Source organism: Nematostella vectensis, chromosome 2 (assembly GCF_932526225.1).
Source record: "Nematostella vectensis chromosome 2, jaNemVect1.1, whole genome shotgun sequence".
Taxonomy (NCBI): Eukaryota; Metazoa; Cnidaria; class Anthozoa; order Actiniaria; family Edwardsiidae; genus Nematostella; species Nematostella vectensis.
The window spans coordinates 21,000,985-21,026,568 of NC_064035.1; the positions used below are offsets into that span (position 1 = coordinate 21,000,985).

The 25,584-nt window shown below is 42.5% G+C and overlaps 1 protein-coding gene and 2 pseudogenes across 1 annotated transcript in view; 2 read left to right on the plus strand and 1 right to left on the minus strand.

Annotated features, from left to right (window-relative positions):
- The window catches only part of LOC125560701, a 32,938-nt gene extending 16,142 nt beyond the window's left edge, over positions 1 to 16,796 (plus strand). Inside the window, exons 7-12 of the transcript XR_007306807.1 lie at positions 1,863 to 1,910; positions 2,813 to 2,844; positions 3,019 to 3,066; positions 4,044 to 4,075; positions 4,382 to 4,414; positions 8,488 to 16,796. The gene's annotated coding sequence lies outside the window, so the exon portion shown is untranslated. The remainder of the gene's footprint in view (positions 1 to 1,862; positions 1,911 to 2,812; positions 2,845 to 3,018; positions 3,067 to 4,043; positions 4,076 to 4,381; positions 4,415 to 8,487) is intronic.
- Positions 1,694 to 8,044, plus strand: LOC125560948 (annotated as a pseudogene).
- Positions 10,380 to 11,830, minus strand: LOC125560949 (annotated as a pseudogene).
- Positions 16,797 to 25,584: the final 8,788 nt, after the last annotated feature.

Sequence of the window (25,584 nt, forward strand, 5' to 3'; positions counted from 1 at the left end):
CTCTAGCTTCGAATGCTGTGTACGGTTTATCCTCATCTTTGAGAGGGATCTGATGATAAGCACTGCGTAGATCAATAGTGCTGAAGACTTTGTACTGGGCGATCTGGTTAACCAAGTCGGTTATTCGTGGTAATGGGAATGCGTCGAGGAGGGTAAACCTGTTGATGGTCTGTGAGTAATCAATTACTAGCCTCTTCTTGTGATTCTCATCCTTGGTTACTACAACTTGTGCTCGCCATGGAGAGCGACTGGGCTCAATGATTCCTTCATTAAGTAGCCTCTTAACTTCTTCATCAATGAACGTGGAATCTTCTTGGCTGTAGCGGCGTGACTTTGTGGCAATAGGATGACAGTCTGCTGTCAGGTTTGCAAATGGCTCAGGCGGGTCTACATTCAGAGTGCTGAAGCTACAGACGGAGAGGGGCGGTTCGGAGCCCTTGTACTGGAAGATGACACTTTCGTGCTTTGACTGAAAGTCTACTCCTAATATGAGGTCTGCACATAGCCCAGGGAGTACAGAAAACTTGAGGCCTTCATATCTCCGTCCTTGGTAGGTAAGATCAACTGTGCAAGTACCACTAACCTAAATGGCGACTGTCGAGGAGGTTGCCATGGATACGGTACTAGATGAGGGCTGGACTGTCAGACTTGCTTGCTCTACTAGACTGGGATGGATATAGCTTTCACTACTCCCACTGTCAAACAGGGCCTTAACTTGCAATCCTTGGATATTGGCGACACCACATGATTTAGAGAGGGATTTTGGTGGGTTAGCTGTCAATGTGGCGAGTATCGGGGACCAAGTTGCTGCCGAAACTCTTTCTTTTGGAACCGCCTTTCCTTTACAAACTTTAGCAAAATGGCCTTTCTTTTGACACTTGTTGCAAATAGCCTCCAGGGCAGGACACTTCGGTCGAGGGTGTTTCTTGTTTCCACAGAAAAAGCAAGTAGCTTTATCGGGTTTCATTGTAGCTACAGTAGACTCGTCAGGCTGTTCTGCTGACAATGAGGTGCTGTTACAAGGTAGTGCTGCATTTATAGGTATCTGTGGTGCTCCATATGATTCTGAACTCCTCATAGCTGACTCCAGAGCTCGAGCCTGGTCAAACATGGTCTTTAGATCAAGTGTTTTGTTCTCCAACAATCGTTGCCTGATTGTGTTGGATTGCAGACCTGTAATAAACGCATCCCGTATGCTCTCTTCGCTGTACTGCGCTGCGGTTACACTCTTAAAATCACAGTCCTTACTCAGTGTTTTCAGAGCTTGCAAGTACTCATCTAAGCTTTCCGATGGTTGCTGGCGTCTCGTTGCAAGTAGATGGCGAGCGAAGATCTCATTCCGTGGTCTAACATAAAGGGCTTGTAGCGCCTCAATTGCTGCATCGTATTCCGTACAATCTTCGATGTGTTGGAAGAGTGTTGGAGAAACAAAGTTAGTTAAAACGGTCAACTTGTCCAGGCCCGTCTGAGGTAGAACTTGTACGAAATTCTCGAAGGTCCTTTTCCAATGGAGCCATTCCTTCTGGGCCGTGCTGCTATTTGGATCGGTTTCTAGGCGTTCAGGACGCAGTACTTTATCCATGGGACTTCAGAAAATATGTTGATTAAATTGTAGTAGAAGGAATGCCTCTAAACTGAGGCTTTAATCAACATAAATCTACAGCTTGTAAAACTAAACCGAAAACTAAGCAAGATGGCTGCCCCTAGAGATTCTATGGGGTAAATCCGCTGTACAACAATAAACATAACACAGGCAGCCCAACACGTAATGTTCAAGGTTCTTAACATACATAAATACTACATGCCCGAATGTAATTAACAGAGAATTTGTTTAATAACAGTAATTTCGATTTTTTTAATAGAGTACACTAACCAAGCAACAAAACAACCAAACACTAAAAAACAATTTAGTAAGTATGATACTATTCTATACTATTTTGCTATCGTAATTTGCCTAGCTTTTATAAATTTCATGTGTTAATTGTACATTGTGTACAGTGTTTTAGTTAGGCCTAAAACAAGAATGGCAATTTTTATGCCCAACTTTATTATTTAACATGTACACAATAAAAACAGGCTTAATATCTCTGCTATTCTTGTCCCAATACTATTTTCCAAGTTGACTTGTATACAAGCATTAACTGTAAATCGGGCAATACCTAGTTTATGAAACAATTGGTTACCATGGTAACAACCTCATATCATATTTGTCACATATTAACCTATTGAACACGTAACGAAACGTATTTCAATAATACAATGTTCAGATGGAGCCGTATTTATATACAGTGGTTTTTAGAATTGCACTGCTCTGATTTCCTTTGTCAAAGAACTCCGCAAGGGTTAGCCCATGGGTCAGCATACCCTTCGGGGATGGTCTAGAATGCCCATAGAAGGTACTCGGGAGTGTGTATCGTCAAGATGCATTTGGTGGCTGGGTTGACTAGCCATAAAAAGGGTTTCACAGTATACATTTCAAAGTCGCTTCTCTGGCCAGGCTAAGAATGATGTAGACAGGTGAAGTTTTTCGACATTAACCTATATCGGTTAACACGAATTGCGGCGACCGAGAACGACTCCTTAGTTGACTATTCGTGAAGGGTGTTTGAGCAGTGTTAGGCTAAACTTCGTTGCTTATGTTGCGGGGCCATAGTTTCACGGCATATTGTTATCCTTCAAGAAAACCGAAACAAATGACATGACACTCCAAGTGATAACAAAATGTCTATCATTAAAACTGTACTTCAAATTCAAAAGGCCATTCACCAAGCATGTGTTTACTTACATAAATCTAAATTTTTTCTGGTTACAGAAAGCAACCACTACCTTGACGTATCCAGTTAAGTAAGTATAATACTATTCATTACATAGCACTGTTATAACATTATGTTTGTTGGACCACAGACTCTTTGCAAAGTACAAATGGATTGTGATAACAAAAATGTCTATCATTAAGGATACCCGAATTTAATTAACAGAGAATTTGTTTACTAACAGTAATTTCGATTTTTTTTATAGAGTACATCAACCAAGCAACATAACAACCAAACACTAAAAAACAATTTAGTAAGTATGATACTATTCTATAACAATTAATGTTATAACATTATGCATCTTCAATTACTGGACTCTTTGCAAATTAAGAAAATTGTCTGGTGTCATGCAAAAATACTATTTTGCTATCGTAATTTGCCTAGCTTTTATAAATGTCATGTGTTAATTGTACATTGTGTACAGTGTTTTAGTTAGGCCTGAAACAAGAATGGCAATTTTTATGCCCAATTTCATTATTTAACATGTAAAACAGGCTTAATATCTCTGCTATTCTTGTCACTATAGTATTTACCAAGTCGACTTGTATACAAGCATTAACTTTGAATCGGGCAATACCTAGTTTATGAAACAATTGGTTACCATGGTAACCACCTCATATCATATTTGTCACGTATTAACCTATTGAACACGTAACGAAACGTATTTCAATAATACAATGTTGAGAGGGAGCCGTATTTATATACAGTGATTTTTAGTATTGCACTGCTCTGATTTCCTTTGTCAAAGAACTCCGCAAGGGTTAGCCTATGAGTCAGCATACCCTTTCGGGATGGTCTAGAATGCCCATAGAAGGTACTCGGGAGTGTGTATCGTCAAGATGCGTTTGGTGGCTGGGTTGACTAGCCATAAAACAGGTTTCACGGTATACATTTCAAAGTCGCTTCTCTGGCCAGGCTAAGAATAATGTAGACAGGTGAAGTTTTTAGACATTAACCTATATCGGTTAACACGAATTGCGGCGAAGGAGAACGACTCCTTAGTTGACTATTCGTGAAGGGTGTTTGAGCAGTGTTAGGCTAAACTTCGTTGCTTATGTTGCGGGGCCATATTTTCACGGCATATTGTTATCCTTCAAGAAAACCGAAACAAATGACATGACACTCCAAGTGATAACAAAATGTCTATCATTAAAACTGTACTTCAAATTCAAAAGGCCATTCACCAAGCATGTGTTTACTTACATAAATCTAAATTTTTTCTGGTTACAGAAAGCAACCACTACTTTGACGTATCCAGTTAAGTAAGTATAATACTATTCATTACATAGCACTGTTTAGTTGACTATTCGTGAAGGGTGTTTGAGCAGTGTTAGTCTAAACTTTGTTGCTTATGTTGCGGGGCCATGGTTTCACGGCACATAGTTGCATTTATGTCATTGAAATAAATGAGATATACAAGCTTGTATAACTTACTATTACGAAAGTCATAACTGAAACATTGCATTAGTGGTCTTTAGAAGACCAAAAATACATCCGTATGGCATAGAATGAAAACCATTATATACAGCATAGTGCGCTTATTCACGTTATTTATTTTGCTTTCACAGGAACTTTCAACGAACTTTTTAAGTAATCAAACTGTAAGTACACCATTTTATCTTTTTATACATATATGAATGGCACTTATTTCTTTTTTCTGTGTAGATGGATAACTGCTCCCATTGCACTTTAATTGCTAACAACACGCTGCCTTGCTGTGGCCGTCGTGTCAATGAGCAATGCATAGAAACATTTTGGGCTAGGTTACCGCCTACAGTACCGTACCATTGTCCATACTGTAGAGCGAGAATTAAACCCTATAGCGGATGAGCCATTCATGTTAGCAACTAGAGGTTACGAGTTCGCGTTTTATACGCTAACTGCTTGGCTGCCCCCTAAACACTAGGTAAGACATGTTATTATGTTTTACAGATGCTACGTTTCTGGCAAAACAGGGAAATTCATTTTGTAGGAAATTTTACACTCCAACAGTGGCGTAACCAATCTGTTATTGACAAAAACCAACGACTACAACGCCAACAGCAAAAACGTTTAACATTTTTTAATGAAAATAACATCACTAATAACATGATTCATAATTACGACTTTTTGGAGGTTTCTCGTAAGTTGAGCGATTGGGCGACATTTTGTTCGTGGTCGTATTGTGACCGTTGTAAACTGTTGGCTAAAATTAACATGTTGCCTAGTTTTAAAAGGTGCAACGTACCCAAACTAATCAATCCCGAAAAATGCCCTTGTACTAAAGATCGTTACATAGTTCCGACAGTCGACAAAATTCCTATATGTTTAAAAAATATGACAAAATCAGAAAAATTTTGCGGCCATTTGATCTCCATACTGGAGACTTAAAGAGACACCAGCACGGCTACCGCCAAAAACATGGTTTTTGCAGGGTCTCTTGGAGTCTTTACAGCGTGTTAGAGAAAATAGAAAAAATGGACGATTTGGCAAGCAAGTTTCGATGCATATTGGCATACCATTACTTCATGAATTCAACCGAGTCTAAATATAAGCATTTTGTCGAACTGAGAGCCACATATTTGACTGAAAATCGCCAGTTAAATATGTACGATTACCGCGAGAATGATGGAATAGAATGTGCAGTGTGGCCACACTTGTAATCCTATCATTCCTGGTGTGAATCGAGACTCAGTGGCAATACTAGCCGCCAAAGCTCCAAGACATCGTTCATCACCTAAGGTTCTCTCCTCCATTCTAGACTACTCTTTGGAATTCGATCTTTTACAATTTGTTGTATGACCGGTGGCTATTCAACACTGTGTCAGGCGCAATTTCCTCTTCTGCTAGGTCAAGGCGCTCAGCCGCAATTTCTTTAGATACAAAGACTTTCTCTATAGAATAGTGGCGTTGGCACCATCGTTTTTTATTGGACGCACTGCAACAATATGGATATCCTACGTTGTTCATCACTATAAGCCCTTTCGAGTGGACCTTTCCATGGGCACAGTGGTTACGCCAATCTAGAGATCTTTCTGGCAAAGGACCCACGGGACTTGCCATCCTTGAAACTCTCAACATTATCCACATCTTAGAACAAACAGTTCGAGGATATCTCTGTGGATCCAACACCAATCGGTGGACGGACAACGTGTTCACTTATAACCACATAAGAAACCGTTGTAATGTTGAGAACTTTTTCTATCGGATCGAATTCCGAGGCAGGGGTACAGCACACGTGCATCTTTTGGTTTGTCTGGAGAGTCTTAAGCAAGCAGACTACCGTCTAATCAGGGGAGACATTCCTTGGTTAGATGCGGAAACTGCTTACGTAGTCAATGACCTTCAGCCAAGCCAAAAAGATGCCTTCCCAGAATGCAATGAGAGAACCTCAGTTAAAACTGATCAGAACGGAGAGGAAATGCTGTCGTTGTACCACCCTAATGACGCATTTTCTCAAAACCTTCGAGCTTATATAAGCACAATACTTCCGTTCCTGAAATGCAAAATGGATGTCCAAGTTTCTGATAAGAAATCTATGGTTCTAAGGTACGTTACTTCCTACATCTCAAAATTCCATGACCAACAAACTTCAGAATCCTTGTATTCTAGATACGTTACTCCTGCCATGGCTGGCTTCCGTCATGTGTCAGATTTAAAGCCACTCGAACCAGAGATGGTTGTCACTCTCCCATCTTTTAAGCCAGCCTGGACCAACAACCCCACAAAACGTTACGTCCCTCCGCGTCCAAGTAACGTTGAAGAAAGTGTTCTTGTCACAAAATATATTAACAGGGGCCAGGATATCCAGGACTATAGTTTGCTCCAATGGCTAAGGACGCACGACACTAACAAAAGTGTTCCCACTCCTTACAAAAGGCAAACTGCCCTTGTCGGGGTTAAGTACGTGTCAGTTTTCAATCCTTGCTTCTTTTTCCAATACTTATTATTGAACGTACCTTTCAAGAATATCAGTGAACTTAGGCATCCATACCATGACACCATTCCAGAACAGTTCAAGTATTATGCAGCGGCCCTAGCATTGCAACCGGAACTATGGAACGATGATGTTGCAATTGCCAATTTATTCCGAAAACAGGGCAATAAAGAGTATTATGTAGACAATGTCTTGTCGTTTCTACATAGTACGAGGCAAATGTACCATCTCTGGCAGGTACAAGTTCTCCGTAATGAGGATTCGTAAATAGACCAACTGATAATGACTTCACGCTTAATGTAGAGCAACAACGTGTGCTACATAAGCTGAAGTCATTTCTTCGTTTACGATCTCGCCATTACGGAACAGTTTTTGCAACTGTACAGCCACAATTCCAAGCAAACTATGATGACGATGATGAGGAAGAAATTGCCGACGACGATCCACAACCCCCACCCAGAGCACCACCTATCATTGAACAGCAGTATGACGAAGATCATTCCTTGAATGATTGGACCAAACTGCTGTCAATCATTTGGTGAGCCTGGTACTGGCAAAACACATTGCATTTATGGATGCATAGACTACTTAGTTCGAGAAGACAAAAAAGTACTTGTTGCGACGCCAAAAGGCTTTTTGGCTTCAAGTTACCGAGCTTAATTCGATGCATCCATAGACTGCAACACAATCCATTCTGCCTTTTTAATTCCAGTAGGAAATTCTGCGCCTACTGTGAATCATTCTCTCTCTTTCTATGATGTCATAATTCTAGACGAGGTGTCTATGGTGCCAATTTTCATTTTTAAACACATTCTCAGAACACTTCAGGATCTGTCTTGTAGACCAGTTGTTCTAATAAGCGGTGATAAATACTAACAACATCCCATAGAAACAGTGAACAATCGTATCGTTACTGCATGCAATGCTTACACGGATATAAACATCTATAGAATGTGCCATACCATTCATTTATTTCAACAGCAACGCTGTGTGGACGACCAATACAAGAACATTCTAGACCACCTTCGGTACTGGAAACCTACACCGCAAATACTTAGCACTCTGAATCATAGAGTCATTTACAGGCACAAAAATGTTCTTGATGTTGACATCAAGGAAGCATTAAAAATGCATCCACAATCCATTGTCGTTACTGTTTCTAAACGCGCAACAGCACGCGTTAACAAAATAGTCTTCGAGAATTTCTTTCTATTGAGTCAATCTTTGGGTACAATGCAGCTGGATAATAATGACCCGCCTATGCATATTTCTAAAAATATGAGGGTCATTATTACCCAGAACCTTGACAAGTCTAGAGGGGTTGTAAATGGACAAACAGCAATTGTACATTTCCGCAGTCAGAACAAGTACAACCCTTGTTACCGAACAAGACAATCTAGGCAACAATGTTACTTTTAAGCGAACCGTTTTACCTGTGGTCTTGGGCTATGCAATAACCATTTGCAAAGCCCAAGGCCAAACCTTGCACAAGTGCATCGTATGGATGGATTCTGATTTTGTCCCAGCAGCATCAGGCTATGTGGCGCTATCCAGGGTGAGAAAATTAGAATCCATCCATTTCATGACAACTTTATCCGACGTTCACTTTACGCCTGTTAACTGCGAGCAGTGACCTTGCTCGATCGAACAACTTACGTTAACCCACATATGCAATCTTTTTTAAATGTACTTTGCTTTTAGATGTCATTATTATGAATCACAACTAACACATTAATGGTCAATTCTCTTTTACTCTAGATGGCTTACGTTACCCCATCCAAATCTACAAAGCGCGTAAACTACCTGTTGCACTTCCCTCACTATTTTCTGCGGCCATACAAGGGACATGGCTGTTAAGGCCAGGCGTGGCGCTTTCAGAACTGGCCCAATGTGTCAACGAAAATATCGACATTATTAACAATACGGACATTTTACGAAACATAGAACCGATTACTGACAAACTACAGCCTTTACGACAGTTGACGTTTGAGCTAACTCAAACAATGGCCTACCTTCCTACACCACACATTGAGATCAGCACATCATGTGGCACAACACACACGTTGATCCAGCTCAATATATATATACTACCAGGAGTTTATAGCTAGTCTTGATTTCTGAGGACTTCTGTTGAGCTGGCTCAAACTATGGCCTAACTCCGTACACCACATATTGACTCATCATGTGGCAGAGCTCGGGTGGGCCACATGTTGAGCAGGCTCAAAATATGGCTTACTTTTCGAATGGGTTAGCCTTGATGTCTGAGGACACATGTTGAGCTGGCTCAAACTATGGCATACCTTCCTATTGAGTTCAACTTATCATGTGACCACATTTTGAGCCAAAGGAACATACTCTTTCTAATACTATTATATGCCTTTAAGAAGCCAAACTAAAATCATCATCTCCATTTATTTTTTTATAAATTTTTCTTTTTTTTTTCTTTTTATCTTATTTGTATTGTTTTTAATTTCAATTTGGAATATATTGGAAAGCGCTACTGGATTTTAAAGAAATAGCTCTAAACAAATGTGTATTATTATAACAAGCAAACTTTCTGCATTTTTACAACCCATTTACTTATTTGTATGTGTTCCAAGAAGTATATGTCATATTTCCAAAATATCTTCTTTTCAACACCCTTCTCACACATGATTCTACAAAAGAGGAGAGATGAAGCATCTATTAAATTTCTATTAAAAAGTGGTCAAAATTGACATCTATGATAAAGGCACCACAATATCACTTTTATTGGTCAGTTTCTCACGAAACTTGGTACAAACATTCTCACATGTGTTGTTGACATGTTAGTGAGCTGACATGTAAATATTAATTTATTTCTAGTTAAATATTAACTCTCAAAGAGAATGACCAGGATTTCTATATCAAACCTGCCCTCCGTATTTTTTTCAGTTTCTTTTTACAATAATGGCTTCTAATTGGTCATACTTATCAGTCACATAGGGGAAGACAATCCTATGGGGCAGTTTGTTGATTACCCAAATCTGGTAACCATAGCAACCAGCTGGTTCTTGTAAAGATTCAAACCAGCATAACATTGATTCAAATATATTTCTCACAAAATGCCTCCATAGGTTTGTAGTATGGACCATACACTAACAGCCTGCCAAATTTGAGTTCAAACGGATAAATCTATGGCTAGTTATTTAAGGGGGGCAACATAGAAATACCTAAATTAGCTAATTTGAGAAAACCTCAAGTAAACATTGATCAATAGCACAATCGAAGGGTACAAAAAAAATAAAACTTCACTTAATTTGCCCTTTATTAACAGGAATACATTTATTTTGCTTACTAACATTGATACATCATCAAATTTAATCATCCAGAATGAAAATACCATTAATTTGCACAAAATATTAATTACCCAAAATGCAATGCGGGTGTGGCCATTCATAGAATATTCTTTGTACATTGGAATTATTGCAACAACGTGATGTAAAAATATAAAAAAAAAACTAAAGTTATCATAAAAGGCCATTATATCTTCATGCTGTTGTGGTGAGAGCTGGTAAATTGTATGCTTTCTCTTTTTCTTCTGCTTTAGGTCACCACAAATGGTCCTCACGGTCTTGGCATACACAACTGCCTCTTTGTTGTCTAGTTTATACGTCATGTCTATGAGGTTATCACGAAGAAAAAAGTTGAAAACTAAGGCCCTTTTGATAAGCAGCATTGTAATCATCTAAAACATGTTCATTGAGAACAATTGCACCATCACTAGAAACTTTGAACAAATAATAATCATATGCATTGTCGTCTTCTGCTGCGATTGCGACAACACTCCCGGCTTTCACAATGCTAGCCATTCCATTGACAGACATGTCAATTTCTCCTGACTCCTGATTTTGCCTTGTTGTTGCAACAGCTTCTTCTCTGGTTAAGATGATCTCTTTCCACTCGTCTACAAACTCCCGGTTTTCACACTCTTCTCCTTCGATGCATCCAAAGCACAGACAACTTCTTAGCCTTGTGGAGATCTTACATTGAACAGGTGTTGTCTTCACTGAGTGTAGTTTCCTGATTCCCTTCAATTCTTTGAATGTGCGATCACTGCGTCGAGCTACTGCACCTTCCCCCTTTACAGGTATGTGAAAGTAGATTCTCTTGCTAAGCGAGGTGTTGGAGGTGGTAGGCAGTGTAAACTTGCTGCTGAGATAGTCATGCAATTGTTTTGCAGACTTAATAGTTGCTCTTCCCCGGATAACAGCTAAGGTGGCTCTTTGCTTAATGTTTGCACCAGCAGCATCTTGCTCACCTTTAGCATGAGAGGTTTCAAAGAAATGGCGGTCAATTTGGCAACCAAAGTCAGAGAGGCAGCATGATAAGTCCCCAAATGTGTGCTTTGACTTATACTGTCCAGCACAGCCATCTGTAAACTCATTTACCTTTTCCACTGGCACTTTCAAATCATCCCTCAGGTACTTCAAGATGAGCTCTTGGGTGTGATGAACAAAATGATAGTCCTGGGAGTGATCTTCCAATAATGCAAAAAAAATGCTCCTTGACTAATACAGGGTTCTTCTTTGTGCTTGTTTGACCATCAACATGAAGACTAGCATGGCGAAAGACAACAGAAACATGTATAGTTACTTTAAAGGAATCAAAATATTCCGACTGGGTCACATTTTGGGAGCGACCGGTATAATTTTCTGAAAAATCATGAACACAAATTATGATTGAGAGGTAGGTTCTTAACTAGACAGCCGAACTGTTTCTTCTGCCACTTTGCCATAAAAGAATGGTAGGGATACTCTTTTAGCAGCTGTAGGAAGTAATCAAACATAGCTTTTACAGACGTTTCTTTAGAAACCAAAGCTATTTTCTTTTTCTCCTCGCCATTCTTGTCTTCATATGTCACATATTCATATCTCTTCCACTTCACTTGTGTTTCCGTGGAATTTTCCTCCTCAGATGTCTTAAATGTGTAAGTACCACAGTTTTCACATTCTCTAGTCAAGCATTTAGTAGCATGATACTTGGACTCCTCTTCTCGCTCACAAAGTGTGCTGTCTGCTGCCTGTGTTAGAAACTCAAAAGTGCAGACATCGTTACTTTTAGCTTGCTTTCTAAATTTCATGCAACTGTCGAAAACAAGTCGGCACTCGACATGTTTTCGGCACAGACAAGACTGTCTGTCCCTTTCCCTAGCCCCGCTCACGAAAAATGGCTTGAGCTGCTCAAAGCGCCGTTGTTTTATTTTGATTTCTGGGTGCAACTGCTGAAACTCGATTTAGCACTCGCGCTGTGTGTTTTTTAAAGTTTTTTTTTGGGATGCCCCACATATTCATTCTTTCCTGTCCTGCATAACTCTTTTTACTACCTAATATCAAATTTTTGGAACCAACTACCTAACTCTGCTAAAGCTGCTAATTCCTTCTCTGAGTTCCGCAAGAACCTACCCGACATCATTCCACACGGCTGCCAATGCAGCAACTGTATTTAAATTCTCCCTATTTCCCATAATTAGAATTATTATGTAATGTGTAATGTAATCGTTGTCAGTAGTGTTGTCGAGCGTTTGTACCATGAGCTCCCCGAGCTCGGGAGACTGGGTGACCACTCCTCACGTCATCGACGGAAAATAAATCATTGTTGTTGTTGTTGTTGTCCTTTGCCGCACTTTGTCATTGGCTGCCCCAGTTGGCCGACTTGCTTGATTTGACCAGTAGTCACAAATCAACCTCTTGTCTTCCTCTTTGACAGCATCAGACCTCACATTTCTTCGTGTAACAAGCCAGCAGGCTGTGTCACCCTTGAGCACTTTTTCACGATGGGCAATGGCTTTTGACACCTGTTGTCGCTTGATCCCTACCATCTGCGCAACTCGTTGTTGGTGGCGGTTCTTCTTGATAGACGATCCAAATGCAAGAGAGCGAGCTGCAGAATATGCTGCTCTTTCATCTACTGCTTTAGACTGCTTCACTTTACTAAGCCCCTCTGACATGTCCTCCAGCAGGCTTTGCACTGCCTCAGCTTTTTTCTTGTCCTCATCGGTACGAAGGACATTTTTCCTTTCCAGAATTTTTTTTGTTCTTGGGCTGTTAACAAGATTTTCCAAAACCTCTGCTTTTTTTGCTGGGCTTGTTGGAAGGGAAGGCGAGACCTTGTCTTTTGCTCGTTTTCTGGTCATTCTTGATGAGAACGCGGGAGTCATGAACTCGACTTCCGGTTCCGGTCCGGACTCTTCTGCGAGCTTTCTTTTGCGAAGTTCCTGCATACGATTCCTTGCCTGTTTTCTCTGTGTTTCCTTCCTTAATTCCTCTTCCTGTTTTCTAATCTTTGCCCTCAAGACAGACGCGGTATTGCGATCTTTCGGTGCTTGCCTTTTCTTTTCATTGCGTGTTTGTACAGAGGGTTTCGCAGCCCGCTTGGCTCGTAGTTTTCTCATTCTCTCTTTAGCTTTTTCTGCTAACTCTTCTCGATTCTTCTCATAGTATTCCCTCTTGCTTTGAACCTTTTTTTCTTTCTTCTTTTTTCTCCATGCAGACACTGAATATGGTGAAGATTCCATCGCTAGAAGTTCTATAAAGTACGATGTTTCGCGCGGGTTGATCCCACGTGCGTTTGTAAGTCACGCAATATTCCGTTACGCAACATTAGAACTTCCTCCTCACCAGCCTCTCTCTATTGAGGTTTTCTATTGTTTAAAAGCCCTAGTTTATTTACGGGTCCACCCCTAACATTTTAGCAAAGGAAAGTCTTCGATCGAACAAGAAATGGCTGCCCTACGGCACCTCAAGCGCCGTGTGTTTTTGAGCCATTTAACTTCGGCGCTGGAACAACATAGTAAACTGACACCACTAAAACACAGAGGAAGCAAGGATGCAATAATTTTGTGTTCGGGGTTCTATAAATCGTGTTTTTTTTACCGATTCATGGCTTTGAAGCGGAGTCACTTCGTGCTACAAGAAAAGTCAAGATATGAGAACCATTGTGCGTGTGTTGATTCGGTCATGCGGGACTTTATTTTGGTGATTTGCTTTTTGGATATATCTGGCAACAGCTTTGAATAATTTAAGAGTGCAATTTGGCGTTCGGGGTAGCATATTCTCTGTATTTCTGAAGCGACGTTAAATCGTAGAGCGCTGGAATTTTCAGCGATGTAAGTAAATCCTATGAGAATTATTGTAATTTTTTTTCTAGTGGAAATTCAGCAAATTTCCGCTTCAAACATCCATTTGTTTTTATTGGGCCATTCAACAATTTGAAAGCGTAACATGCATTGTGCTGATTTTATTTACCACAATAAAGGCAATTTGTCGCATTTGTCTACCTTTATTTTATTGTATATATGTAGTTTAGATTTAAAAATATTACTTACCTTGGAAATTACTTGATTTATGTTAACTTTTCCGCAGTTTCTTATATAATGCTGAATGATATTATTGTTTGCGTGTTACGCGTAACATGCCATTTAGCGTGAAATTTTAATAAGTTAAAATCGTTAAAAAAAATTACAAAGCAACAACTCCTAATATTTTTCATAAACATTGATTAGATATATACAAACATTTGTGCAAAGTTTCATTTGAATATTTCATTCCTTTCTGCGTTTTTTTAGTGCAGAACGACAGTAACCACTACTTGTCCCTCTCAATCGTGCTATTGATAATTGAAAATGTGTTAGGTAAACAACCTAGTAATGAAATAATTTCAATTCTTCTAATATAAAGCTGTCCACCCTGAATATGTTCTTTATCAATGTTTTCTGGCCCTTTTCCTTTTCTTCTTGCCAGTTGTTGACTCAGAATCAAGTCCCAGCTCATTAAAGCCTCCTGCCTCATATGTTGTCCCTTCACGTTCTCGCCTAAGTTCCTCGTCCCTCTTCCTTGCTAAACTCCTTGCCTGTCTATACTTTTTGTGTTGGTCACTAGCTCTCCTTCCTCCCTTTTTCCTTATCCCTTCTTTTGCTTTCTTTCTCTGTGTAACTCCCAACTCGCAGCCCCGCCCTTCTCATAATTTCGTGTTTCGCTGTTGCTCCACAGCTAAAGTGAATGGCTGCAGCATCAGCAGCCATTTCGATTCTTTCTCGTCCATGCCATTTATGCTTGGGGCACCTGACCCACACCAATGCATTCACAGATTCATTGACATTCTGTGTGTAGCCAGGGAGGCACCTAGTTAATAGGGCTGATTCTGTCAAGCGTGTATAAACTGGCTCCAGACATTTGACAAATATTGGGTCCAGATGATATTCTTTATCCTTGCATGGTAGCCCTTTCTTGTATTTGCACCAAGAGTTCATAGGGCAAAACTGATGCCTTTGCTGATCTGGGATCTTGGTGCAGTGATACAGGGATGCTTTGATAGCAGTTCTCATCTTTGCGATTTTTGTTTTGTTTTTGTTCACATTGTTTCTTATTGCTTTTCCATAAAACTTTTTCAGTTTTTCAATGGCAGTTTTTGTTAGTCGGCCAGACCTTTCTTTAACTGGTTTGCCATCAGCCAACTTAGTTGTTGCTGACTGAAAGTCATATAGAGCCTTTCCCATGCGTTTTTGCACGTGACCGATGCAGTCAAGCTTGACTACTCGGTTACAGTTAGCACTGCCATCCAAGTGACTGGTCTCCCAAAGCTTGAATTGTTCTGAGTTAACCCATTCCTTGCACTCCTCACTTGCTTTACTCAGGGATTCATACCGATTACATGTGTCACATGCCCCATATTGATTCCAAATGGAGGCATAGGACTTGGAGTCCCCGTCACAAATCATGTATTTATACATGAGATGATATGTGAGTCTCCGCCCCCATAACCTCTTGGCACATTCTTTCTCCATACTAGGGCTAGAGCCATCAAAGCTTCCTAAACACTCATATGACTCCATATGGCTTCATAGTCCTCGGAAGATAGTGAGGTTTTCTTCTGGTCACAAATGTGACATGTTTTTGACAAGACCTCAAAATCTATAACTTTGCCGGTAGCAATGGATATCACAAATCCAACACCATGGTTGGCTGTAAATCCCCGCTTTGACCATGTCCCATCAAAACTAACAGGGATACGAACATTCAGTAGTGGATCATCCTCAGGCAAACCTTGGTCTTGGATCGCAGCATTTCTTGCTTCCTCTCTGTTTTTACCAAGCACCTCAGCAGTCTCTTCCTTTGTTATGTTGCATAAAAGTTTTTGGTGAGTATACCACGTGTTTTTAGCCATTGAAAAGGGCATGTTCAAAATTTCACAAAGTTTAGCCACTGCTTCTCTTCCAATCCCAATTTCAGTGGATGCATAAACAATCCTTCTATTTATATCCTTGCCCTGGTTTGTTCTTGGTGCAGTTCCATCCCCCGTGTGCTCTCCCGTGGGCAAGAACTCTGCCATCTCACTGTCAGGACAATTAACAAACAAACTACTGCTCATTCCATGCCGATTTGTGGTCATTTCTTTTAGCTTTAAGTGACCTAGGAAATAAAGAAAAGGCAGGGAATATCAGATACATATTTTTGCTAGTTTTTCAAATAAAGAGAAAGGGGTAGCAAATAATGCGAGAAACACCAGGATCAACAAACAAATTTTAGAAAGTTACCTGCATCACAAGTTGAGTTTGCATGTACTCGTTTGACAAAGTTCAGGAGGCTTTGCATCGGGACAAGGCGATATCCCTCAGCCGATTCACCCCCAGCGTCAAGGCAATCTAGACTGTCATCAGAAGAGTAATCTACGCTAACATCCTGAAGTTTTTGAGCAGAAGCGCTTGGTTGAGGTGGGGGAACTTGTTCGCTCACAACATCATCGTCACCGACGAACGAGATTTCAGTAACATGTCTTATTTCGGGCTTCTTGTCTTGTCTCTTCGTTTCTTTGAACTTAGTAGAGCATTGTTTGGAGTCCCTGTGGAAGGACTGGGACTAGCCCGGTCAGAACTCATTGTAGTTCTTTATCATTCCGTTCGTTCATGTAATAAAACATCATTGCAAACAGGAAAAAGAAGCACTCTTATCTATGATAAAGAACTACCTACCTCCCAAAGACATTGAGGAACTCAGATACAGGATAACCAAGCAGAAAAGAAGCAGAAACAGCCCACAACAACAGCAAAACGTCAACACGAAAATACGGCCGCCATCTTGGATTTCACTGAAGCTCCAACTACAAACCAAACAAGCCTTTTAAAAGCCAAGAAACCATGCCAAAATTCAAATGCCCCTTCCCAGGCTGTGAATATGAAACTGAAGATGTCAAAGATGAACTAGCAGCAGTTTTAATCTCAGTTCATTCCAATGGAACCCACATAACCAACCAAACCCCAAGCACCCCCAATCAAACAGCAAAAGTGGAGAAGGTCCGACGGCCCACAGTTTCCAGCGCCGGAACGAGTGAGGAATGGTCTTATTTCATGACTAGATGGCAAGACTACGTCGAAGCCACAAAGATAACAGGAAAAGACAAGACTATCCAGCTTCTGGAGTGCTGTGATGAACATCTTCGCAAAGACCTCACACGAAACGCAGGGGGGTCCCTAACAAACAAAAGTACAGCAGAAGTCCTAGAGGCCATAAAGAAACTGGCTGTGCGTGAGGAGAATGCCATGGTGGCCAGAGTACAACTTCACAACATGCGACAGGACAGAGATGAGCCCATCCGAAGTTTCTGCGCACGACTACGTGGCCAGGCAAGTGTTTGCAAATTTCTCATCACCTGCCCCGACTGCAACACAGAGGTCAACTACACAGAGAACATACTCCGTGACATTGTCACCCGCGGTCTAGCCGATGAGGAAATCCAGCTCGACCTCCTTGGTGAAAAAGATCAAGAAATGTCACTCGAGGATGTCCTAAAATTCATTGAGGCAAAGGAGTCGGGGAAACGGTCAGCGGGGCGACTACTACAAACACAAGGCGCCGAGGCCATTCGAAGCCAATATCGCAACATGAAGCAAAGCGAACACAAAAATCGTAAATCCTCAGACCAACATGGTACGGGAACCTGCAATTACTGTGGCAAACAGGGCCACGGTGTCAAGGCCCCACCCAAGATCAGGAAACAGGAATGTCCCGCATATGGAACCACCTGCCAGTTATGTGGTCGTGCGAACCATGTCGCAATCATGTGCCAAAACAAAGACAAACCACTTGGTCAAAGCCCCCACCACGTGACCGATGCAGGAAAACACACAGAAAACGCAGTCTTCGATGCCCTCTGCAGTGTGAACAGCTCCAGCGATGATCATGCCATCCACGGCATCTCCCTGGACCATCACCTCTACGACAACCTTAGCAATCGCTGGATTCGTAGTGCATCACAGCCACAACCCTACATCTCGCTTACCGCCACCATACAGCCAGACGACTACACCGCCCTCGGTTTTCACCCAGTGACTAACAAGCCAAAATCAGCCCAACTACCCGCCATGGCAGACACCGGGTGCCAAAGTTGCCTCGCCAGCTTGAGTGTCATCCGCCGCTTCGGGCTAAATGAAGCAGATCTCATACCAGTAACTACACGCATGCATGCAGCCAACGGCACTGGCATCCCAATACTTGGAGCCGTAATCCTACGCCTGACAGGCAATAACCAGCCTGGATTGGAAGCCAAAACAAGGCAGATCGTCTACGTCACCAATGAATCTGACCGCCTGTTCCTAAGTCGGGAAGCATGCAAAGACCTCGGGATTATCTCAGAGAGCTTTCCTACGGTTGGGGAAAGCCTATATCACCCAACCAGCGACAGCGCCGCCATCTCGTCCAACAAGGGGAACACAATGGACACACCCGACAACTCATGCACCTGCCCACGACGCCAGATGCCCCCACCTAAGCCAACGGAGCCACCATTCCCTGCAACAGAAGACAACAGAGCAAACCTACAGGAATGGCTCCTCGATTATTATAAGTCCAGCACATTCAACACCTGCGAACACCAACAACTTCCCCTAATGGATGGCATACCAATGAGACTCATGGTCGACCCCGAAGCCGAACCCGTCACCCATCACACCCCCATACCGGTACCCCTCCACTGGCAGGAGGAGGTGAAGGCCGGCCTAGACCAAGACGTGGCACTCGGCGTTCTTGAGCCTGTCCCAGTCGGCGAACCAGTCACATGGTGTCACCGCATGGTAGTCTGTGCTAAGAAAAATGGAAAGCCCCGCCGGACCGTTGACTTCCAATCACTCAACCTCCATGCCACACGCGAGACCCATCACACCCAGAGCCCATTCCACCAGGCACGCTCAATACCCTACAACACGAAGAAAACAGTCTTTGACTGCTGGAATGGATACCACAGTGTGCCACTACACCAGGATGACCGCCACCTCACCACATTCATAACCCCCTGGGGAAGATACCGCTATAAGACAGCTCCCCAGGGATACATCGCCTCCGGTGATGGGTACTCCCGACGGTTCGATGAGATTGTCTCCCACGTGCCAAACAAGACAAAGTGTATCGACGACACTCTCCTATGGGCGGACGACATCAACAGCAGCTTCCACCAGGCAGTCAATTGGCTTGACCTCTGTGGTCGACATGGCATCACACTCAATCCAGACAAGTTTGTCTTCGCAGCTGACACTGTCGAGTTTGCCGGGTTTGAAATTACACGTAACAGCGTACGCCCTTGCCAGAAATACCTGGATGCTATCCGAAAATTCCCCACACCAGTTAACGTCACCGACATGCGGTCGTGGTTCGGACTGATCAATCAGGTATCATATGCCTTCGCTGCAACCGAACGCATGCTGCCATTCCGAGCATCACTCAAGCCTGGCACCCAGTTCACCTGGACCAAAGAGCTTGACCAGCTATTCGAAGAATCCAAGTCTATAATCATCAGAGAAATCGAGGACGGCGTCCGCATCTTTGACAAATCAAAGCCTACATGTCTAGCAACTGACTGGTCCAAAACTGGCATCGGCTTTTGGCTACTTCAAAAACACTGCAAATGCCCCTCCACGGCCCCATTCTGTTGTCGCAGTGGATGGAAAGTGACATTAGTAGGCAGTCGCTTCACTCACGCAGCAGAATCACGCTACGCCCCAATCGAAGGTGAGGCTTTGGCTGTGGCCGATGCTCTGGACAAGGCTCGCTTCTTTGTCCTAGGCTGTAGCAACCTAATTGTCGCCGTTGATCACAAACCCCTATTGAAGGTATTTGGTGATCGGTCCCTTGATGAAATTCCCAACAGCCGGCTCAGGAACCTCAAAGAGAAGACCCTCCGTTACAAGTTCCGCATGGTCCACATCCCTGGAGCAAGACACAAAGCTGCGGATGCCATCTCACGCCACCCAACGGGCTCAACAACCCCTGAAATGATGACGCTGCCTGACGACATAGCTACCATCGATGCCTCCAACAGCCCTCACCCAGCCAACGCTGCCCTCGCAAGCCTTCGCACTAGGGAGCCACCAGAAGAATCCTGCTCCTACGGGATCGACAAAGAGCTGGTATCCTCAGCCACATCCACCCTCAACACCATGGCCGTTACCTGGGAGACGGTGAAACTAGAAACCACCAGCGACCCAAATCTCCACTCCCTGACCGCCATCATTGAGTCCGGCTTCCCAGAAGCGCAGCACGACCTCGCCCCAGCACTCCAAGAATACCACAGATTCCGGCACGACCTCCACACCATCGATGGAGTCATCCTTTACAAGGATCGCATCGTCATTCCCCCAACCCTACGAGAGGTGATACTTAAAGCACTCCACTCTGCACACCAAGGCGTGACATCCATGACTGCCCGCGCCGAGTCATCAGTCTTTTGGCCAGGAATCACACCTGCCATTGTCGCCTTACGGGAACGATGCTCCTACTGTAACCGCATAACACCTTCACAGCCAAGCGCCCCACCCTACCCACCAATACTGCCAGCCTACCCATTCCAATGCATCTGTGCTGACTTCTTCCACTACAAAGGCAGCACTTACCTGGTAGCAGTGGACAGATACTCTAACTGGCCAATCGTCGAAAAGGCTCGTGATGGCTCCGCCGGCCTAGTAGAATGTCTGAGGCGCACCTTCTGCACCTTTGGCATCCCTGATGAGTGCGCAAGTGACGGTGGACCAGAATTTGTCGCCAATCCTACACAGCAGTTCCTCAAGGAGTGGGGAGTCCACCACCGCCTATCCTCAGTAGCGTTTCCCCACTCCAACAGTAGAGCTGAAATAGGAGTGAAAACCGTCAAGCGGCTCATCACCAACAACACCGGCCCACATGGTGAACTCAACACCAATGCCTTCCAACAAGCGATACTTCAATACCGCAACACCCCAGACCCAAGCACCAAGCTGTCACCAGCACAATGCATATTCGGCAGACCAATCAAGGATTCAATCCCGATCCTCCCAGGGCACTATATCCCACACCCCACTTGGCGGGACACCCTTGCCCTCAGAGAAGAAGCTTTAAGGAACAGACACATGAGGGCAGCAGAGAGATGGTCACAACATACAAAGAGACTTCCCCCTCTTGCCATAGGACACCACGTGAGGATCCAGAACCAGACAGGCCCCAATCCAACACGATGGGACAAGACAGGCATTGTCATTGAGGTACGGCAATTTGACCAATACGTTGTGCGTGTCGACGGCTCCGGAAGGATAACTCTCCGTAACCGGAAATTCCTACGGAAATACATCCCTGTCCAAGCACCACAGCCACCACGGATACTCAACGATGACCTCAAATTCATCAGCCGAGCAACCCAAGCAAGACCGAAAGAAAGCCTAACCAAACTCCCAAAAGGCACAGCAACAACAAGCCCCACTGGAATTTCCGTCGAAACACCCACACGACCTAGCCCCCCGCTCACGAGAGACACTGGGCCAGGAACTGGGACAACAGGCAGTGATACACCAACCAGACCACCAGAAACTGAGCCAGGATCAGCGGAAGCATCCGAACCAGTAAGCCCAGCCAAACCACCATCCAACCCCCCACTCGAGAAGAAGATACCCTTAGCCCTGAGGAGGCTACAGGACTACAACAAGAAAGGACTACTTGAACAATGAACACAAACATTAGTCAAAAGGAAACATTGTTATATTGTTATGTTATATATCAGTATTTATCATCCCCACCATGCAGGAACACTAAATACTTGGGGGGAGATAGAGCATTGTTTGGAGTCCCTGTGGAAGGACTGGGACTAGCCCGGTCAGAACTCATTGTAGTTCTTTATCATTCCGTTCGTTCATGTAATAAAACATCATTGCAAACAGGAAAAAGAAGCACTCTTATCTACTTAGATTTCCTCTTTTTGGTATTACTCTTAATAACAGATTGTTTCTGACCAGTTTTTGATCCTTTAGGCATGATTTTGAAGGTATAAATTTCTAGTGTCGAGAGTAAACAATGCGAAGGTGAAAGTATCCTGGAGTTGAAGCTGAAATGTGCTTTACCTTGTAACAAGGCCTCTAAAACCGGCCCTGGAAGGCAGGAATGGCCTAGGAACGTATCTGGATTGGGAATGCATGATTTCTATCAAGCTGCGTATTTTGCCGGGGCTGAAAAAGGACGTGAATCTGAATACCACTAAATGGTTGCCATGGCAACGGAGGGTCATCAATGCGGTAGGCTTTAAAATTTGCACTTTTTATAAAGATTCCCGCTCAAATTTGCTAAAAAAAACTATAGACAACAAAAATATAATAGTTAATGAGTATTTTAGAGCAAGTTTCGAAAAAAATTTAGAATTCTCATTTTCTTTGAAATTTTGATAGGACTCCCCCTTAAGTGATACCGCTCCTCTTTTCTTCTAATTCTCAACTTATAGAGGGAGGTTTTTGCAGAGATAATGTCAAGACAAGAAAGATAAAATTTGTATCTACAAGGGATCAGGTGATTTTCTTTTTATTACATGAAATCTTCAATGAACATTGTTTAAAGCATGCAAAAATACTGATACCAATTTTCTCATTTTGTTGCCACTGAGTATTCCACCCTAATTCATATAATAAATCAATATATCCATGCCAGTTTATATTGCTTGGTTTTTTTGCACGTTAAGATGCATGTTTGAAGAACTGCTTCAGATTAAATTAGCTATAGTCAATGCTCTTGTAAGCAACCACCATGGGAATAAAATATTGCTGTTGTTAATAAAGCTGGTCATATAAGGAGGCAGTCTCATAGTTGACCACATCCAAACAATTAAAAACTAAAATCTCTACTCAAACTTGGCCTTCGAGGAAGCAGCCCTGGGTGCTATTTCAAAACCTGACAATCCTGTTTTTCTAAGAAGACAAACTAAAATGTAATTAATGCCTTGCAAAAATAGAAATTTAGATATATTCAAGCAAATCTATATTTATTAATAACAAATTTATTTATAACAATAGAAAAAACAACTGTAAGAGAATTGTGAAAATATATCTCTGCAGCTGCACCTTTTTTGCCTAGAGGAGGAAGGGAGGTAAGCCTCAGTCTTTTTGCCTAGAGGAGGAAGGGAGGTAAGCCTCAGTCTTTTTGCCTAGAGGAGGAAGGGAGGTAAGCCTCAGTCTTTTTGCCTAGAGGAGGAAGGGAGGTAAGCCTCAGTCTTTTTGCCTAGAGGAGGAAGGGAGGTAAGCCTCAGTCTTTTTGCCTAGAGGAGGAAGGGAGGTAAGCCTCAGTCTTTTTGAAGGTGGGCAAACAGGCTTATCCCACATCTTAAATTCCAATTGTCTCACGCATGAGTCACCTTAATCTTCTTCATCCTGAATCTCACTTTCTTACTCTTCTCGAGAATGATTCTCTCTCCTCATTTTCACTTCGTGTTTCTACTTGTCTATCATTTATATCATTTACTGATAAGGAATCTGTTCTTGGTTGTCGATTCTCGTCTTCACTTTCAGTATCAGTCTCACTAAAATACTCTTTCAGAATTATGGCATATAAATTATCCTCATCCTCTATGGCATTTTCTTTCTCAATAGCATCATCTTCTTCATCTTCTTCATCCTCTACATCATTAGACATCTCATCAAGAATATCAAGACTTAATGAAAATAGTTTTTATTTCTTTTAATTTGGGCATTTCCTAAAATAAATGCAATTCACACACACACAAAAAAAACGTAAATCTAAGCCTTGACATGAATGAGCAAGGAGTAAGGAGACCAAAATGCTTCCTTTTTTCCTCCTTGGGTTGCTATATTGATTTCATATCAGAATAAACATTTCCAAACTTTAAAAAACTGTGAAGAGTGCCCACATCTAATACTTAAATGAAAATAGCTGTATTGAAATAAGGTAAATTAGAAAAGTCGTTTTCCCCTCAGTGTGTACTTTATATCAACCAACCTAACAAAAATTGGTATATACTTAATACTATAATGGTAGCTTACGCTGATACTGGGGAGGGCACGCTCAGTATGGGTATAATTGGTTAAGGTTTTGGTTGAATATATGAGACTATAGGTGGTTGGTATAAAGCGCACTCCGTTTTCCTTCCGCCCTGCTAGTCCTCCAACCAAATGAGGCTCACACGGTCAAAGTGAACTCCAAGAGTGATGTTTTTTACTGCCAGGAAGACACATTAAACCCTTCCACTTAATATTCTTTGAATGCGCAATTCAGGTGCAGCTTGGCTTGTGATGTGCACAGTCGACAAACGCTCCTACATCTCCAACATCGAGGTAGACGCTTCACCTTTACCCTCGTTTGCCTCATACGTCATACTTCTCCAAGACCTCTACACTAGGCTTCGCCACTAGAGGCTCGCCCTCATCCTTAATGACGCCTTCTTGTTTAGCTTTTTTAAGCCTCGAGAAGATGACGGATCTTAGCTCGGTTGTTGAGGTAGGCCCGGGAGCCCATGCGTTCAGTCTGCTCTGCCTGAACTCTTCTTTGGTAGCATCCTGAGCACACTGTAGCAAATGCCCAAACAAAGCAGCGACTCCATCTATCACTTAGAGCGGCAAATGAATAGACGGCGATGTCTAGAAATTCAGAAATGACATGTGGAAGTTTTTTTAGAAGACATTTTCTTCGAATTATTCGAAGCAGTCGCCATTTCTATACGTTTCCGCACTCGCAACGACAAAAGCTTAAACTAAAATGGGACTACTGGGACAAGCTGTCACCACAGGTAACCCGTAATGTTACTTAACTGAAATGTATTATAGTTAAATAGGGCTGATAGGGATGATAGGAATTCCTATTGAGAATTTCATATAAATGTTGTTATATGGTACTATGGTACTTTGCAGTTCACTAACAGAACGCTTGGGTTTCCTGTACTGTCACTGTGGTCAGCAGCTCCTGACCAGTAATACGACGACAGCGTGGTCGAGCTATACGATCAGAATTTCCTAAATAGGCCTACATTTACAAGGAGAATGATCGCCAACCGTATGTTGCCGTTGATCGAGGCAAAAGCCTTCGCACACATAAAAGAGGAAATGGAGTCTGCTACAACTGACTGGTGGGTGGAAAATTGGAGATAAGGCAACCGACGAAATTGGACGGTGGTTCCTCCCTTAAGTGGCGAAGGAAAAGCCCGGTCTTTAGAAAGGGCGACCCAACGATCGCGTATGCGCATCCTTCATTCACAGTGTCGTTGTTTTCTGAAGCAACACCTTATGTCACTCGCGTCCTAGTGTCACCCTATTCTGATATACTTCTCATCCTGATCATCCTGGTTTGTTGCTGAATGTCTTCCACACAATCGGCTAGTGAACAGGGGGGGTATTTCAAAAGCTTGTTAGTTTATATGTATTATGGAATATGTCATTTATCAGACATCCATGAAATTAAAGTCAGAAACGAAGGCATGGTCCCCTAGAGTTGAACATCCAATCCAGTTTCAGTTCAATTATTATAGCTGATTTTATCTTCTAGGGTGTCTTTTAGTAGGAAATTAATAATACACTAATGAATCAAAATATTATGACTCATATGCTTCATG